Here is a 17,268-nt window from a genome sequence, read left to right as displayed (position 1 = left end):
TCTTACTAAACAGCATTGCATTCGGTCAGATATCAGATAAAATTTGATCCATTGACATCCCTACGCTTGAGAAACCATGTAGAATAGCTTGAGGGGTGCAGACCTTTGATCTAGGACTTGCATAAACATGTATCTGATTACAACTTCGGACAGTGACTGCCAAATTGAAGAAATATGGAGCGTAAGATGTAGATCGAATCAGAGCTGGGACTCTGATATGGATGTTGAAGTTCAGTCTGAGCCAAATAGTTTGCATCAATTTCATCGAAATCCAGCATAAGAAATACCCAGATTAGATCCAGATCTTGGGTACTACCGTACTATTATGAGATCTAGGATAGTTCCAAATCTAGAATTGGAATCACTTCAAAGAAGTGTTGGGGCAAGCACAATCCAGCCCATATCCAAGCCAATTGCATTCCTATCACAATGTTCGTTTTCAATAAAAAATGAATGTAGTTTTTCCTGTAAATAGGTCATACGTTAGGCATCTTTTTGTAAATTTGGCGAGAACATGACTCTTATTTCCATAAAGATAGGATGTTTAACTTGAAGCCATACTTTCATTGTAACTTGAAAACTGTAGAGCATACTCACAGATCTCATTCTCGGGAAAATGTTATGGAAAAATCTCTCAATATTTTAAAAAATCTAGTTTTCTAGAGAAAATATCAGTATATCATAATTATAAAGTATTTGCAATATATAAATAAATACATAAATGCTATAAAAATGTTTTTATCGAATGAATATGGGGTTAAAACTGAGATATTGGACATTTGGACTTTGAAAATATCACTATGGTTGGCATGCTTGAAGGCTACCCATACATGATTTTTAATGATATCATCAAATAATGAGATTGACTGGGAGGAGTACGACAGAATAATTTGATTGAAACAGAGTTTCCCTGATAATTACCCTCAGGAATGTGGAGTAAAAATAACAATGTAAATGAAAATAAAATGTAGTAGGCCTGTTTGGTCTGGGTCTGAGCTTTTCTTTAGATGAGCATCTTGTGGGCCACCCATGGGCTGGGTTTTGACCTGGACCCAGCCCATTGAACGGTTGATTGGGCCGTTTAGGAAACGGGCTTTTTTTTTTCTTTTTAGTGAATATCTGAAAGTCACTTGTAACATTAACCATATCTAGATACTTATCCATCTATTACTCTGCAATGATCCAGTATGATATTATTTTTAAATTTACAAGATATTGGAGTCAGATTTGGACTTTGATTTGCTTCCCCATTAGTTGAATCGGGATGCTCTTCTTGATATTCAAGTTCTTTTCATAACTGGGTTCACCAATTGTGACTAGTTCTATCAGTTGGATTTGGATTCCAATAGATAGCTAACAACCACAGTTGATTTAATCATATTTAACATAAATCAGTTTAGTTGTTATATTGAGGAACTGAAATCCAAGTACCCTACCCATATCAAATCTAAAACAGCAATAATTTAATCAAATTTCGAACTTTAGATTGGATACTTTTCAATGTTTTTGTTAAATTCATGTTTAATAATCACTCATCTGCTAGGGTCAAGTTGGCTTGTATAAAGAAAGAACAAGCCAAATGTAGGGGAAGACATAGGGCTGGCCCATCCTTACCTGACCCAGACCCGGTCTCACTACAAACCTGACCCATATGTTGACGGGTTCAGGCCAGGCCCTGGTCTTATTCGGCTGGGTTGGGTCGTGTCCTTTAAACCTGAATACCTGACTAGTAAATGGGCTAGGCTCCATAGATATAACATTTTGCCCTTACCTGGACCGTCCCATTTACTAATTAGATCGGGTCAGGCCCAACCCGTTGTCCACCCCCATTTAAAAGTAAATCAGCTAATTTATGTGTTTAAAATAAAGAAACAAAACAATCAAGCCCATGGTGCTATGTTGACAGTAGTATGAAAGTGTGCCCATGAATTTACAGCAAAGATGAAAGATATTTTGGGATAAACCTCTGTTGAGTTTATAAGTGAAGTCGTAAGTTGTCGGAGCTTCATTTCAATGCTAAAGCTTAATCACAAAATTAAACTCTTTTTGCCATTTGTAGGCATAGCAACATCCAAAATCTTGGCTTGTTTCTAAGATACAAGGTTCAATTTTGGTTTTTGACATTAGCATGAACAAATGTTTGAGAGATGAACTTCCCTAAAACTTTGTTAGGTCGTTATATGTGCCATGAGATTATTAGGGCCCAATTTGTTTCACGAGAAAATGGCCCATTTTCATATGAAAATGGGCATTTTCTCACGATAAGTAAAACAAACACATTTGGTGAGGCTCTCGTTTATGTACAAAACAGTCTGCTTTCTATGAAACTTCCATCCCTCCCCTATGAGGAAGTGTTTTCCTGCGTGAATCCCCACGATGAGGGGAGGTTTTCATCTGCTGAGCCCTTTCATATGCTTCTCACTTAAGAGACAGGACTTTAACGGGGAGTTTGTTTCATACGAAAGAGGCTCTCTTTCACAGGAAATAGGGCCCTTTCCTACAAAGGGTGAATCAAACATGTCTATTAGAAATATACGGTGGAACCCACATAATAAATGCAAAAAAGAAAACAAATTTCTTGTCAAAATGGGTTCATACCTCCTGCTTTGGGGAAGCACTTTGCCTTCAAAGTGTCTCTTTCAAAGGGAAGAGGCTTCCCATGAGCGGAAGTGTAACAAAGGCCCTCTAAGGGCCCATTTGTTTCATTCCCTTAAAAAGGGAAGACCTTTCATGGGAATATACACATATTTCTAAAAAATCTTGCCAGCACAGCCTTGTCGTGACAATGCTTTCATAGGGAGAGAGGTACGAAATGATTTGCATATGAAAAGTGGTAGGTGATGGAAAAAAACTCGGGCCCCACTTGTGTGGGCATTAAACTTTTCTACTATAATGATTTGATGTTTGCTTCACTCATTATGGGAAATGAAGGAAAAGAGATGTCAGCGCCAAATTTCTCATTAATTTCACGTGAACATGAAACAATCAGGCCATGTGTTTGTTACATACTCCTCCATAGGAAAGCAAGGTGACATAAAACTCCCATGTCAGGCAAAAATCATTGTCCGGGGGGGGGGGGGGACCCTTATTTCATACAAGACTTATGTTTTGTGAAAAAAAAAGGTGGCGCCCATGTACCGATTCAAACTCCATGAAAAAATGCTTGTTTCACATGAAAGAGGGCCTGTTTTTCTACATTGCAAGTGAAATAAACGCCTCCAAAAAGAGCACATATGAGGGAAAGTGCTTTCTCATGGGGGACGTGTGAACGAATTTTGATAGGAAAGGTGCCCTTTTGCATTTATTATATATGTGCCCTATCACATATTTCTCATGTAAGTGTTTGTTTTACCCTTCTAAGAAAATGTTCAAGTCTAAAGCTAAAGCCAATTCCAAGTTCAATGTTCAATTGATAAGTGCCCTGAGAGCTTTGCCCTCTAAACCATCTTTACATATTTTAAACCCAATATGTTTATCAAAAAAAGTTCAATGTGGGACTAAATATATTTCATAAAGTATATTTTTTCTCTAAAATCTAATTCTCAAAAAACTAGACAAAAGAGAGGGTTATTTGGCTAAAGCGCTTGGTTTAAAAGGCTATAAATTTTGATTCAAACAACAACAATCTCTCACATGGGCCAAAATTATAATAAAAAAACATAAAGTTTTCTATAGAAGTTATATGCATAAATGAAGCTACTTTTGGGGTTTGAACCTTCACTTAGTGTGGACAAGATTCAGACAGTCTCAAAAATTAAGTAGTTAAGGTTTGAACTTAGTTCATATTATGGACTTCCTAGACTCATTCACACATTCTTTTCAAATAACTGTGTCATCAATATATAAATGTTTCATATATTTAGGGTCTTATGAAGTATCTCACTTTATGAGTGCTTTAAAGATAACATAAATCTCACGTAAGGCGACTCTCACCTTCATACTCATATAGGTGAGTCCATCAAAAGTGGAGACCTATTTGAACCAATATAGCTAAATTGGCCTATGAATCTCATTAAGAGTCTTGAGATTCATCCATATATCACAGGTTTTCGAGCACTTACATTAGAATGAGACATAAAAATATTCTTTATCTTCATATATACTTTAGTGCTCACCCAGTTACTCTAATGACTTGTTTTTTCCATTGAACCAATAACTCAATCAACCCAAGTCACATGGTTGGGTTTCTATCACAAACAATTTCTTTCATAGGTTTTAATCTCATTCTCTTATATGTGTTTTGGATAATATTTTTGTGAAATTTTTTTCGTACATGAATCTACCTGGTTTTGCCATGATCTCTCATAATCAACAAAAATTACTCATTTTTTAATTAATGATTCACATAATTGTACTTTAAGTCTAGATTTATCTAAGTTCACTATTCACATTTATATAGTTGCTTGATTTTATTTGAACTTCTATATAATAAGTGGTTGTCATACTAACAAAGACTAATATCATCGATTGTATTCATAAAATTGAGTGAGTTGTCACAATGTATTTTAGATGTCAAAGATACTTAAACATCTAGATATACTAAAGTAAAATTCATCAACTCATCTATTCAACAATATTGAAATTAGAGTTGGTATTCTAATCATTATATGTTTAAGTACATTATGTCCCATAATCTTTAATTCTCAAGATTTTCAAGGTTATGAAATGAATAACATTTATATTGCTCATTTATCTGGATTATCAATTTATTGACTTATCTCACTTGTGATATGATTGATCTTGTTCCAACTCATAGTATATATAAAAATTACCAATGATATTCATACACTTAAATTGAGACCAATATCCTTTAGTATAATATAACATTATGATCATATTGTATAACAAGGATTAAACTTTATTTAAATATTTTCAATATGAATGGATTGTGATTCACGTGTATGATAAAACAATTATGTCATACTAAAACAAACAATCTTATAACATGAGAATTTGGTGAGATGAAATATTGCAATCCATTTTGTTACTCATGATCAACATAGCACCAACATTAAATGTATTGAAATTCAAAAACCATATGTTAGGATCATAAAATTTATTATCCTTTAAGTTTGTTTAATTAAGATACAAAAACTCATTTTCAAAATTATATGTGATAGGAACCATTCTCAAATTCATCATTATATAGATGCAGACGATATCTCATGACTAAAGGATCCTTTAGAGTTCAAAAAATTAATAAATTATCTTCTTTGGGTTTTAACAACTCATAATATGATTTCTGAAAGATTTCTCCTTTTAAAAAAATATAAGCAATAAGATCCCAATTGAATTTTGAACATGACAAATTAGAAAAATTATTTGCATATTTGATCAAATTAGTTAATACCTTCACGAGCTAGAGTATAAGTTAGATATCATTTAACAACACAATAAAAATCAAATCAATTATAATTGAAAAGTTATTTTACTACTTTGTCTATGATGTCCCACACATATAGATTCATACTTGATAATGATTAACTCTTTTGCAAAGTCACACTAACATCAAATAATTAGTTCTTTCACATCGTCAAGAGTAGATTCGACCTACTAACCATCCGCAATAGGTAGATGGGCAAGTTCGTTGCGATGAATATGTGATAAGTATATCAAATGGTAAGACATACACTGAGGTGAAGTAGAACTCCATAATCATATTGCCATATAATTTGGCTCCACAATAGTCTTCATAAAAGACTATGTTGTCTATCCCCATGATTCTGTGTAATTTTATACATACAGAAATGAATCAAATATCCAAAACCCATGTTTAACTCTTTATTCAAATATCTTTCTCCATTTCTACCACTAGTATGTCATTGGGTATGATTGTTCTAATACCATCATAAATTGGCACACCCAAGCAATACAAACTGGCTAACCAGAAAAAGGGTGCAAAACAAGAAACATGATACGTGAAAAAATAAGATGTCTCATTCTTGATCCTATATACAAATTGAAACTGAATCACGCATAATTATCTTATGTTTCAATACATGCATATGATAAATTTCTTTCTCAAGCAATCTTATTTAATTCACAATATGCCAAAATATTATCTTAGACAAATGAAAAACTTTTCAAGTTAAAGACAATTTGCAATACAAGGAACATCAAGATTCATATTCTCAAGACTAGGATAAATTGTCAAGGTTAAAAACATAATACTTAGATCAAGAACCGCTTCTCAAAAAAAAATTTATGAGAAAAAATAAAAATTTATAAATATCACATTTTTTTTGAATTAGCATATAAGCATATGAGAGTCATTTAGAATCATGTAGATGGGTTAAAGAATAACTCATGATATCATTCAAGAGAAACTTTGGATATTCATATCAAAGAGTTCTTAATATTCAAAATCTTTTCCAATGACAATAAGGATTTTATCTTTACACAATAAAATGTAAACATTCATATATCCATATCCAAATAAACCTCATAACATTAATTTATGAATCAAGATACATGTTGATCAAAATTATTATAACGAATAAACATGTAGATATATATATGAAAACCATACTTGGGTCCAAAAAAATGAATATAGGTCAAGATCCAAAAAACAACTAAAAAGTGGTTTAAACAAAAAAAAATAGTAAGGGTTCAAACCACCTTCAGAAAAGCAAAATTTAACAGCATATGCATATGACGCTTTTAGAAACAGTAACAACAATATGATATAAAGAAATGAATCAAATAGACATGGGTCTGAATCTAAACACATAACTCGATAAATATAAAATAAACCCAATGCAAGACTCAATTTCAACTATAACAACATATAATTACATAAAATCAATTCGTATGGTTAAAAATATCAAATAAATGAACATTAATCTAAAAAGTATCTAAAGCATGAAAGTGGATATAAGTATGAATCCAAAACCAAACACATATGAAACATGATACTAAAAGAACCAATCCAAAAATTATTAATGATATTAAATGAGTGCAATATATAAAATTCAACTTGCACGGTTAATAAGTGTAAATAAATGAACATTAATATCAAATAGATCCAAAATATGAAAGTGTATATGGATCCTAAAACCAAGATTATGAGAAACATGTTATATGTAGAGAAAACCAAATACAAGACCTTAAGTGAACACTAAAATTCAGCTCGCAAGTATAAAATAACTAAATGAACAAAAATCCTAAAATGGATTCGGATAAAAAACTAGATCCAAAAGTGAATCTAAAAAACCAAAATCAGATCCAAAAATAAGTCCACACAAAAGAACATGCATCTATCAAATTTCTACCATTTAGTGATGAAAAACACCAATATTTTCCTCGTATATAATAATGGTTTCAAGAAAATAGAGAAAATCCCACTAAAACACAAATGATCAACCATAGTTAAGCTCAAGAGTGCATCGGCACTCAGTGTAACGACCCCAAATTTACCCTAAAAACTATATGATTTTTTATTTTGAAATCAATACACGTTTTTAATAAATGCAAAAGCCTAACCCATGGAGTTGGGGCTCATCACATATTTCATTCATTAACCAAACATCCATTCCAAATAATAAATTAATTTAAATCAAAATGAACTTACTAAACTCAAACTTTAAGTTCATAAGTTTAAAACCCGATTCTCAACACAGTTAGAATCCGAGCAACCAATCGCAAACATCGCTAGCTTCAACAACCCAGTTCCGCCATCACATTGCTCAACTAAGCCCGTGCCTCAACATCTAAATTTTTTTAAATAGGGTAATAACTGAAATTATCATATGAAATCTTACATAATCCAACGGCAAGGAAAAAAGCATAAAATTATTCAAACAACAAGTTTAGAAACTATATATGCATGCACAACAATTTAGACATACTTGCGATGTAAACCAATACGAACATGCTAACAACATCACATGACATAAGATTCAATAAATATATAATGCATGAATCAATGTATTTACAATGCATGAACTAAGGCATACCACGTGCATATCTTTTTTATCTTATTATTGAGCATTGCTTTTGAATGCATGTATATGATTAATGCAAACTCCTTTAAGTTCTCATATTGAACAACTTCTGTGGATACTGACATAGGTCAAATCTTGGGGCCTAAGGCAGTCTTCAGTTATATCTTAATCACACAATTGTATTTTATTATTTGGGTTTCACATATATCCCTCAACCTATGTCAGTCATCCTCACCATAGGCCAGAACATCGGGCATCCCCACCCAATGTCGGGACGATAAAGGGCATCCTCACCCTAGGTTGCCACGCTGGCATCATCGAGCATCCTCACCTTAGCAAACCACCGTAAGAGCGGCCCCTCCATGAATGACCACCATTAGAGCATCCTCACCCTAGACAACACTGCTCAGTATACCAAGACACTGCAATTCACGGTCCTCCATGATCATCATCTCAGGTTCTCAAAATCCATAGGGGCAACCAAAGAATCAAGCTATTACATTATTCAATTCTTTATATGCTTTTAAATTATCAAATGTTCTTTCCACAAGAACAACATGCAATGCATCGTGCCACAACATAGCAATGCATCTCACAATTGATTATTTTAAGAACAACACACATGTTTATGGCCTCTAAAGGCCCATATGTGGTTTAACCATAACCACAATATAATTCAATACACTTAATTGATGATACAAATTTAAGTTAACACCAAACTCACGTGAACAAAAGAATACCAATTTGTATTCACAGCAGTCTCAACTGAAATATATACTTATGCATGTTCGTGATGTTCGTCGCTACAAGAAATCAGATACATAACCAAATAAAAGCCCAAATTTAATTGTTCATCTAAAAACCCAGTTTTACATCAATACTAACACACACACCTATGGCTTGAAAACTTATATTTTACATAAAGATTAAAACACACCTGTACTGTTTATAAAACTTAAACTCATGGTCAAAATAAGCAACATTAGATTCATGGCCTAGGTGAATAAATATCATATTCCTAAGAATAACACATGGTCATAATCATTGTCAAAGTCGCATGTAAAGAAGCATCCATAAAATCGTATGTACATAGGCCTCATCAATAAGCCACAATACCATACAGTTCGTCTCTTGAATTGCCTCATGCATTCAAGTAAGCAAATCACATTGGCGGCATATCATGCTTTCAATACACATACCATAACCACATATAACATCAAAATCTAGCACAAATGTAAAACCATACTCATAATTTTATTTTCAGGTTCTTGTAAATATAGGAACCCTTTTATAATTCAACCTCTACAATATTATGCTCTGAACATATAATAGAGGGGTAGTCAAACAAATTCCAAATTGAAAATGCAATTGTGTTTTATTTTCTATAATCTCCTTTAGAAAGTGTTTGCAAGGAAGCACAATAATAAGAGAATCATGTCTGAAATCAACAAAGTTTGCAATAGATGTAAACTTTTCAATAATATAAACTAGATATTAATCTATATAAAAATCAGCCAAAGATTACACGGCCACTATTCTGTAAAAGTATTAAATGGACTAGATTTCGTATCTGATTCTATATATCTCCTAATACCAAAGGTAACTTATATGATGCCATCAATCTCTTTAATCCAAAATTATTAACCTTTTGCAAAGGGAATGAGGTCCTCTAAACCTTTTCAAGAGAAGCACTAGTGGGTTCACCATATGGGCACCTTCAAATAAGCCCCCCCCCCCCCCCACTGAAACCAAGTTCATACTCATGTGCCCACATTAAGCTTCCAAAAAAAGGCGCATTTGCTGCACACAATATAAAAACCAGGTGGCCTGAAAGCCACAGCAAACCAACAATCTACTCACATACATTTTCTAATATAATTTAAAGATTAGGTCAAAGGATGATTCATCTACGTTGTATTGATTGCACAAATATATTAAATATTTCTACCCCTGGACGGTTCACATAAAACTCTACATTAGATTTTTTTTTTTACATGATCCACTGACATTTGCCAAATAAGAGAGTACTAACTAGGGGCATAGATTGGTGGTGGTTGCATGTCCTAAACACACAATATGTGTTGCCTTTCTTTTTTTAAATGTCATGATTACAATGCTACAAGCAAAAAAAAATGACACTAATATTATAGTAATTTTTCACTTTTGAAGATGATATCTAGAAAATAGTAATACCAGCATGGATATAACAAATAATGTGTACAAAACCAAAATAAAAATAAAAATAAAAATCCAATCAACAAATCAACACAACCCCATGGTTTAAGCCAAATATGGAGAGAAATTAATCATTTGTAGATTTGTGGGAAACATGCTCTCAAAATGTCAGAACAATGATGTTATTCAAGAACATGAACAGCGGTTGTGCACACAAAAAAACCACTAAGAATGGATGCAAAGGTGATACAAAAAAATTTTCTAGGACTAATAGGCATTTTTCCAAAAGTGGGGTTAACTTGGAATTTCAGTTGGCTATTATGCGAGTTGCACTGACATAATAATGATTTGTTTGAATATGCCTCAGATAAATCCACCATGGTCAATCTTCTATCTGCCTCCATGTATTGGTTACGATAACAGAAGTCAATATGAATCCATTTCACGAATCAAATAACATAAAGATTTATAACTCACATATACACAATTCCAAAAGAAAATCTAATTGCATATAGATTTTTGCATAAACCAAAAATAAAGATTTTTGTATTACCTAAATCTAAAAAATGCATATTCAAAACAAGTTCTATATTTAATCTAAAATCCATGCTTAAAGCAATCTATGTTAGATCTCAAACATGTTGAACCATGAAAGACCCCGTACCTGGTAATGGGTTGAATGAAGGAGATGGGTTGAGGGAATTGGTCCTCTCTTGCTCCTCAAAATATGCAGCCCTCTCTCTCTCTCTCTTTCTCTCTCTCTCTCTCTCTCTCAAAATGTGGATATGAGAGGGAGAAGAAGACTCAACTAATAAAGAGGTGGTTTCTCACCCAACGTGGGCCTCCCTTCTAGGTGATTCCCAAAATGACATCCTTCCTTGGGGAGTTCTAAAAAAAAAAAATTTGAATCCCATGCAATATAATTTGCTTCTATTTTATGAAAATTCTAATTAACTTCTAATCTAATACAACTTACAAATATAAGTAGCTTATAAATTAAGCTTTATCTATTTAAAACAATTTAGTAGATGTGGGCTATGGATCTTCTCTATTAGGCCACAATCCAACCAAGGGTCCAACAAAAATTACTCACCCTCTAATTAAACAATATTGATTAATATATTATTAATTAAATAATATAAATTAAATAAACAATATTAAATACTCAATTATTAGAGAATTTAAATAGAAAATATCACTAAATTAAATTAAATGAATTTTCAAACTTTGAAAAAATACCAAGTATTACACTCGGCCACCCCAATCTGCAAAGAAAACACTAGCATCTAGCCAAGTTAATGAAACAAGAATATGAAAAAACATATTGTACATTGCATCGACTGGTTTTCCTATGATGGATCTTGCCTTTTTGGAAACTTCATTAACTATCCATTTCTGAATGCGAATCAGCCATCTTCCAAATGCGATCACCATGGATTATGGTGTCACTTTTAAATTGTTAGAATTTTTGCATGATCTGGATGGTGACCATAATGATTACAAGAACTAAATTGGTTTGGAGGCATGCACTATGACATCCTTTTAAAAGCGAGAGTCACCCCTCTGGGTAAAAGCCTGAGTGCAAAAGGGTGAATTGCAACATCGCTTTTGAGATACAATCAAGCTCACACCACTCATGTTTTTTTCGATCACATTTCACACTAAAGTAATCGACTACAACAACATTATGCATAATTTTTGTGCATAAATTCATACATTTTCATGCATGATCATGTGCGATAATCATTTAAAAAATGCATGTTTGCGAAGGTTTTTATAGTCTCTCATCAAATGACAATTTGAGCAATTTGTGCCTTTTGGTGAAATTAATTAAGTTTTTGGAAAATACTTTTAGAAAATGGAGTTGTTTGAAATATTTGAAAAAATATATGGACTCCTTTTAATTTTTTTTTCTAAAAACCTAATTAAAAAGTATAAATAGTGGGTTTTGAGAAAGAGGGGGGTGTCTCCCACCTTGAGATTCATGCCCCTCCTCCTCCTCCTCCTCCTCCTCTCTCTCTCTCTCTCTCTCTCTCTCTTCCCTACCTTCTTCCTCTTTCTTCTCCTTCTTCTAAACCTCTTCTTTACTGGTGGATCTTTCTCTTTCGTCAAGGAGGTGTAGTGTGACAAGCAGAGAGGCCGCTCTTTTCTCAATCCTTCTATCGGGAACAACTGTGAGGTATGTTCCTTCTCCCTCTCTTCTTTATTTGTTTTTGCACATAGTTTTATATATATATATATATATATATATATATTCTTCTAATATAAAAAAAAGAGAGATATTTTGTTTTAGCAGTGTTGGATTTCTTCTTCGTTTTGCATTGATTTAGTACAACATATTATTATTTTTCTTAGTAGCGTTAATTCAATTAGGTTCGTCGAGTTCTGAATTTTATATGTTCTTGCATAGTAGATTAAGTATAAATAGCGTACAGTGGTTTTAGATTTCTGTTCAGTCTAGTGTTTAGTTTTTTATTCTTATTTTTTTTGTTTTAGTTATATTTAGTGAACGCAGCATAATGGATTCATTATCTTGGCCATCACCGTGCCAGTTTGATCCGATCTTTGGGATATTAGAAAGTGAGTGTAATTGTCAAATCACACGAGTTAGCATTTTTTTTAGATCACGTCTAGGCTATTTTATGTTTATCAACGTGATTTAGAACTCATATTTTCTGAAGTGGTCAAGATCAAACCAGACCTAATGGGATCCATTCAGCCTGTCAGCCATATCCACTGGTTCAGTTGTCAGATTGGTGTTGCCAAGCCAGACTATACCAGTCTGCTCGGCTAACACATCTGATAGTTGAAGTGTTACCCGAGTTGTGCATGTGATCTACAAAAAAGTCTGTACCAGCCAACTGACTTGATCTGTCCACGCAGATCCAGTCGGCCAGGTGAGCGTATCAGACCCATTATTCTGCTCAGGAGCCAATCCTTGTACAAGCCAGCTGGTTTTGAGTTGCTGAGTCGGTTAGCCTGCATAGTTTGGCTAGTGTGTTAATCATTTAGATTGGGTGAATTTTCGGTTTGTAGTTAGTTAGAACAGTATTAATTTTTATGGAGGTTGACTAAGCAGTTTAATATTTTATCTTAGTTAATTATATTAGGTTTAGATCATGTTTTTGTTGTAATAGTTAGACTGAGTCCACGTTTTTTTTTAGTTGCCTTGTTGATTTAATAATCCCTGGTTAGTAGTTAATTTAGTTCATGTCTTGCTTGTTTCTTTATAAGTAGTTTATTTAATAGTGTTTAGTTTGTTTTCAACTAATTCATAGTTGTTATTGAGTTAGTTTGTTTTGCTATTTTTGTCATTTAGTACTTGAGTTTGTTACATGTTAGTTATTAGGTTGTTTTAGGTTAGTTGTTTGTTAAAGTCTGGTAGAATAGTTTCTTGATTCTTCTTGATTGAATTATTAGCTTTTAGTTATGTTTCTTTTTTGTAGTTCTGCTCATTTTGTGTTTTTGCTTTGCAGGGAAACATTCAGAAGTGCGGTGAGCCCTCAAAAGTACCCTAAATAAGCCCTCTGAGGTCCCAAAAAAGTCTCCTCAAAAGGCCCTTCAGGTCCCTCAAAAAGCCCTCAGAGGAAACCAAAGATCAAAAGACCAGATAGCAAGTAGAAAAAGAAATTAAGGGACTAGAAGCTCAAAGCACTGAAGACCTTTTTCTTTCTTCTTAGCTTAGGCTTTTATTTTATTTAATTCAATTCAAATTGGGTTTGTAATAAGGCACTTATTATTTTTATTTGTTTAAGCTCTCTACAAGGGGGCACACTCTCATTTATTTAATTAATTAAATTTTATTTTCAAGGCAATAAAGAGTAGTTTAGCCTTTTTGTGGAATACAAAGTTTTTTTCTCGTTCTCCAAGATCAACCCGAACTCTAGCACTCATGCGAGCCGATTTTTATGGTTTGATGCACGGTTTGCATAAACATTTTTTATTGAAAATATTGTTTTAAAATGCTTTACTGAAAAAGTTGCATCAAATTTTTGGCACCATTGTCGGAGAACGATGATTAGAATACGAGTATTCACTTTATTGTCATTACGTGTTCTCGTTTACTTAGGTTGCTAGTTTCCTTTATATTCTTTGCTTAGGATTGCTAGTTTTGTTCCCTATTTAATTGTTTAGGATTGCTAGTTTCTTTCAATACTTAGGATTTAAAACCATGTGTTTGTAAACCCTAGATACCAACTTACCTTTCTTGCACAACCCACCTATTAGGCTTCCCCTAGGAGGTGACTGCACATGATTGATATTGTGCTATTAGTTTATTTTTGAAAGATATTTGTTGGGTGCAAGTGTGTGGTGTTGTGTTTATTGCTTTTTAGTTTTCTGCTTCTTTACCTGCTTTGTGGTTTGTTGTGGTTTGGCCGCTATGCACGTTAGTTAAGTAGAAAACCAGTTTCTTAGGATGGTTGTTGCAGCAATCTACCCTCAGGTGAATGCAAGGGTGACACTCGCTTGACCTTGAGCTTGTTGAGACTTTAAAGGACCATGAGTCCCTCGTTAAGAGAGTCCGCAGACCCGACCCCATGGTTGAGGATCAACAATTGACCCATCATCTCAGGGAGTACTTCATTCCCAATGTTTACACTCTTGCCTCCTACATCACGAGACCTGGTGTAGGAGCTAATCATTTTGAAATCAAGGTCAGTGTCATTCAAATGCTACCATCCTTTTATGGCCTGAGCAATGAAGACCTCTATCGTCATCTTGATGAGTTCCTTGAGATCTGCTTTATAGTGCAGATCAATAATTTTGGGGATGACGTGTTAAGGTTAACATTGTTTCTTTTCTTCCTCAAAGATAAAGCCAAGTACTGACTAAAGGTTCTAGATACAGTCCAGATTGCCACTTGGGAACACATGCAAAGAGAGTTTCTCAAGAAATACTTTCTGATTGGTAAAATGAACCAATATCGAAAAGCTATTACCAACTTTTCACAAATTGAGGGAGAAATGTTTCATGAGACGTGGAAGAAGATGAAAGATCTTCTCTGGAAGTGTCCCCACCACCAGGTGCCTCGTTGGCAACTGGTGCAATATTTTTATGATGGGCTGACCGAGAAGAACTGTCAAATGGTTGATGCTGCCTGTGAGGGCACTTTTATGTTGAAGAGTGATGATGAGGCGTGGGTCCTGTTTGAGACCCTGAGTGAGAATTCGTTGCACCACGCTTCAGCCTCACGATCTGAGAGGGCTACACCTGCCCCTGTTGGAGCCAATAAGGCTGGTACCTTCGAATTACGGACAAACCTTAAGTTGCATAACAAGGTCGACCTACTGACCCATAAATTGGATCAGTTGTTGTTGAATCCCTCCTCAGTCATGCAGGTGTGTGCGTTGTGTGCTAGCCCAGCACACCATGTCTTTGACTGTCCCGTGGCGCCACAGTACCCTGAGTTTGTCAATGAGTAAACTTAGATGGCGTAAGGTTTCGCCAAGCCCACACCCAACCTATTTTTCAACACATATAATCTAGGTTGTCATAACCATCCCAATTTCTTGTAGAGAAATCCACAAGTCCAACCCCCCATCTCTTCGCAGAACCAACCCAAGCAAGGTGATTACGCTCCGGTTTTCAGAGATCTAGCTACCTCCCAGTCCAGCCTTTCTATAGTCAACCTCTGTCCCAGGAGCCTGCTTCTAGCTAGTTCTTTGAGGACAAGATGTTGCAAGCCTTCTCGGATCTCAAGGTGAACTTGAGTTCTCACACGCAGTCCATTGCGAAACTTGAAATGCAGATGGGACAGCTCGTCGAGACTCTTAATAGGCAAAGTGAGGGGGCGTTACCTAGCCAGTCGTTGGTTAACCCTAGGGGTAAGGAGCCGATGCATGGCCTGCACATGACAGATGTTCATCAAGAACAGGCTCAAGCGATTATAACCCTTAGGAGCAGGAAGCAATATAGAGCGATGGAGGTTGTAGAAGAAAGCAAGAGATCTAGTAAAAAGCTGCCAGTCTCTACTGTTATACCTCAAAAAAGCGAGAAGGCTTCCCCATCTGAGCCTTTCAAGTTCTATATCCTCAAAGCCTCCTTTCCTGATGTGTTAGAGATACCGAAATCATTCAACAAGTAGGGAGTGAACATGCAAAAGATGCTTGAGATATTCAAGCAAGTTCAGATAAACTTTCCATTGCTAGATGTCATCCAGCAAGTCCCTACATACGCAAAGTTCCTAAAGGAGCTTTGTACCCAAAAGCGGTAGTTGAGGTTCCATGTGCCAAAGAAGATCTATCTTACTGAGCAGGTGAGTGCAGCGCTACAACACCAAACCCCACCAAAGCTCAAGGACCCAGGGAGTCCCATTATTTCGTGTGTCATAGTAGACATTACTGTTGAGTGTGCCTTGCTCAACCTTGAGGCAAGTGTGAATATCTTGCCAGGTTTCTTTTATGATCAATTCAGACTGAAGGAGATGAAACCGACACCTATGACTCTGCAGTTGGCAGACAGGTCGATCAAGGTCCCACGAGAGATTCTTAAAGATGTTATGGTCAAGGTGAAAGACTTCTACTTCCCTGTTGACTTTATCATCTTGGATATAGAGGGAGTGGATGATATGAGGTAGACCCCCATCATTTTAAGTCTCCACTTCCTAGTCACTGCCAATGTGTGCATCAATTGTCGCACAAGCACAATGGACGTTGTCAAAAATTTCAACAGTATCTTCCATATTTAACAGAGAAATCACTACGTTCATTTTTTGATAGATGTGCACTGTTGTGCATACTTTGCATCTTTCATGGTTTATTGGAAACCTAGGCCTTAGTTAAGTCATACGCTGGTGACTTAGATGTTTACCTAAATGCGGTTTTGTGTAAATCTGAACATTTTTAATAGGGGTTTCTTCGCCAAATAATATTTTGAATAAGACAAAGCATTTGGAATCACTTTGGCGAGAGGGATCAGTCACCATTTGTACGCTTATTATAATGTAGTCATATTTAGTAAAAGCAAGAGCCTGTGCATATAACAATATGACAACAAAGTAAGGTGTGTAAAGCAAGGTCCGGTGAATGAAATCATGCATTAGGTTAAGTAAAGTGCATAAGCAAGGCCCGATAAATGAAACCACACATTGGGCTAAATAAATTGCACAAAGCATGAGCATGTCCACGTAATAGTGGAACAATAAAGTAAA

The sequence above is a fragment of the Nuphar pumila genome, chromosome 5 (assembly GCF_984573655.1).
Source record: "Nuphar pumila chromosome 5, dmNupPumi1.hap1.1, whole genome shotgun sequence".
NCBI classification, from domain to species: Eukaryota; Viridiplantae; Streptophyta; class Magnoliopsida; order Nymphaeales; family Nymphaeaceae; genus Nuphar; species Nuphar pumila.
The sequence above is the reverse complement of the archived record's forward strand: the minus strand, read 5'-3'. Positions refer to the sequence as shown.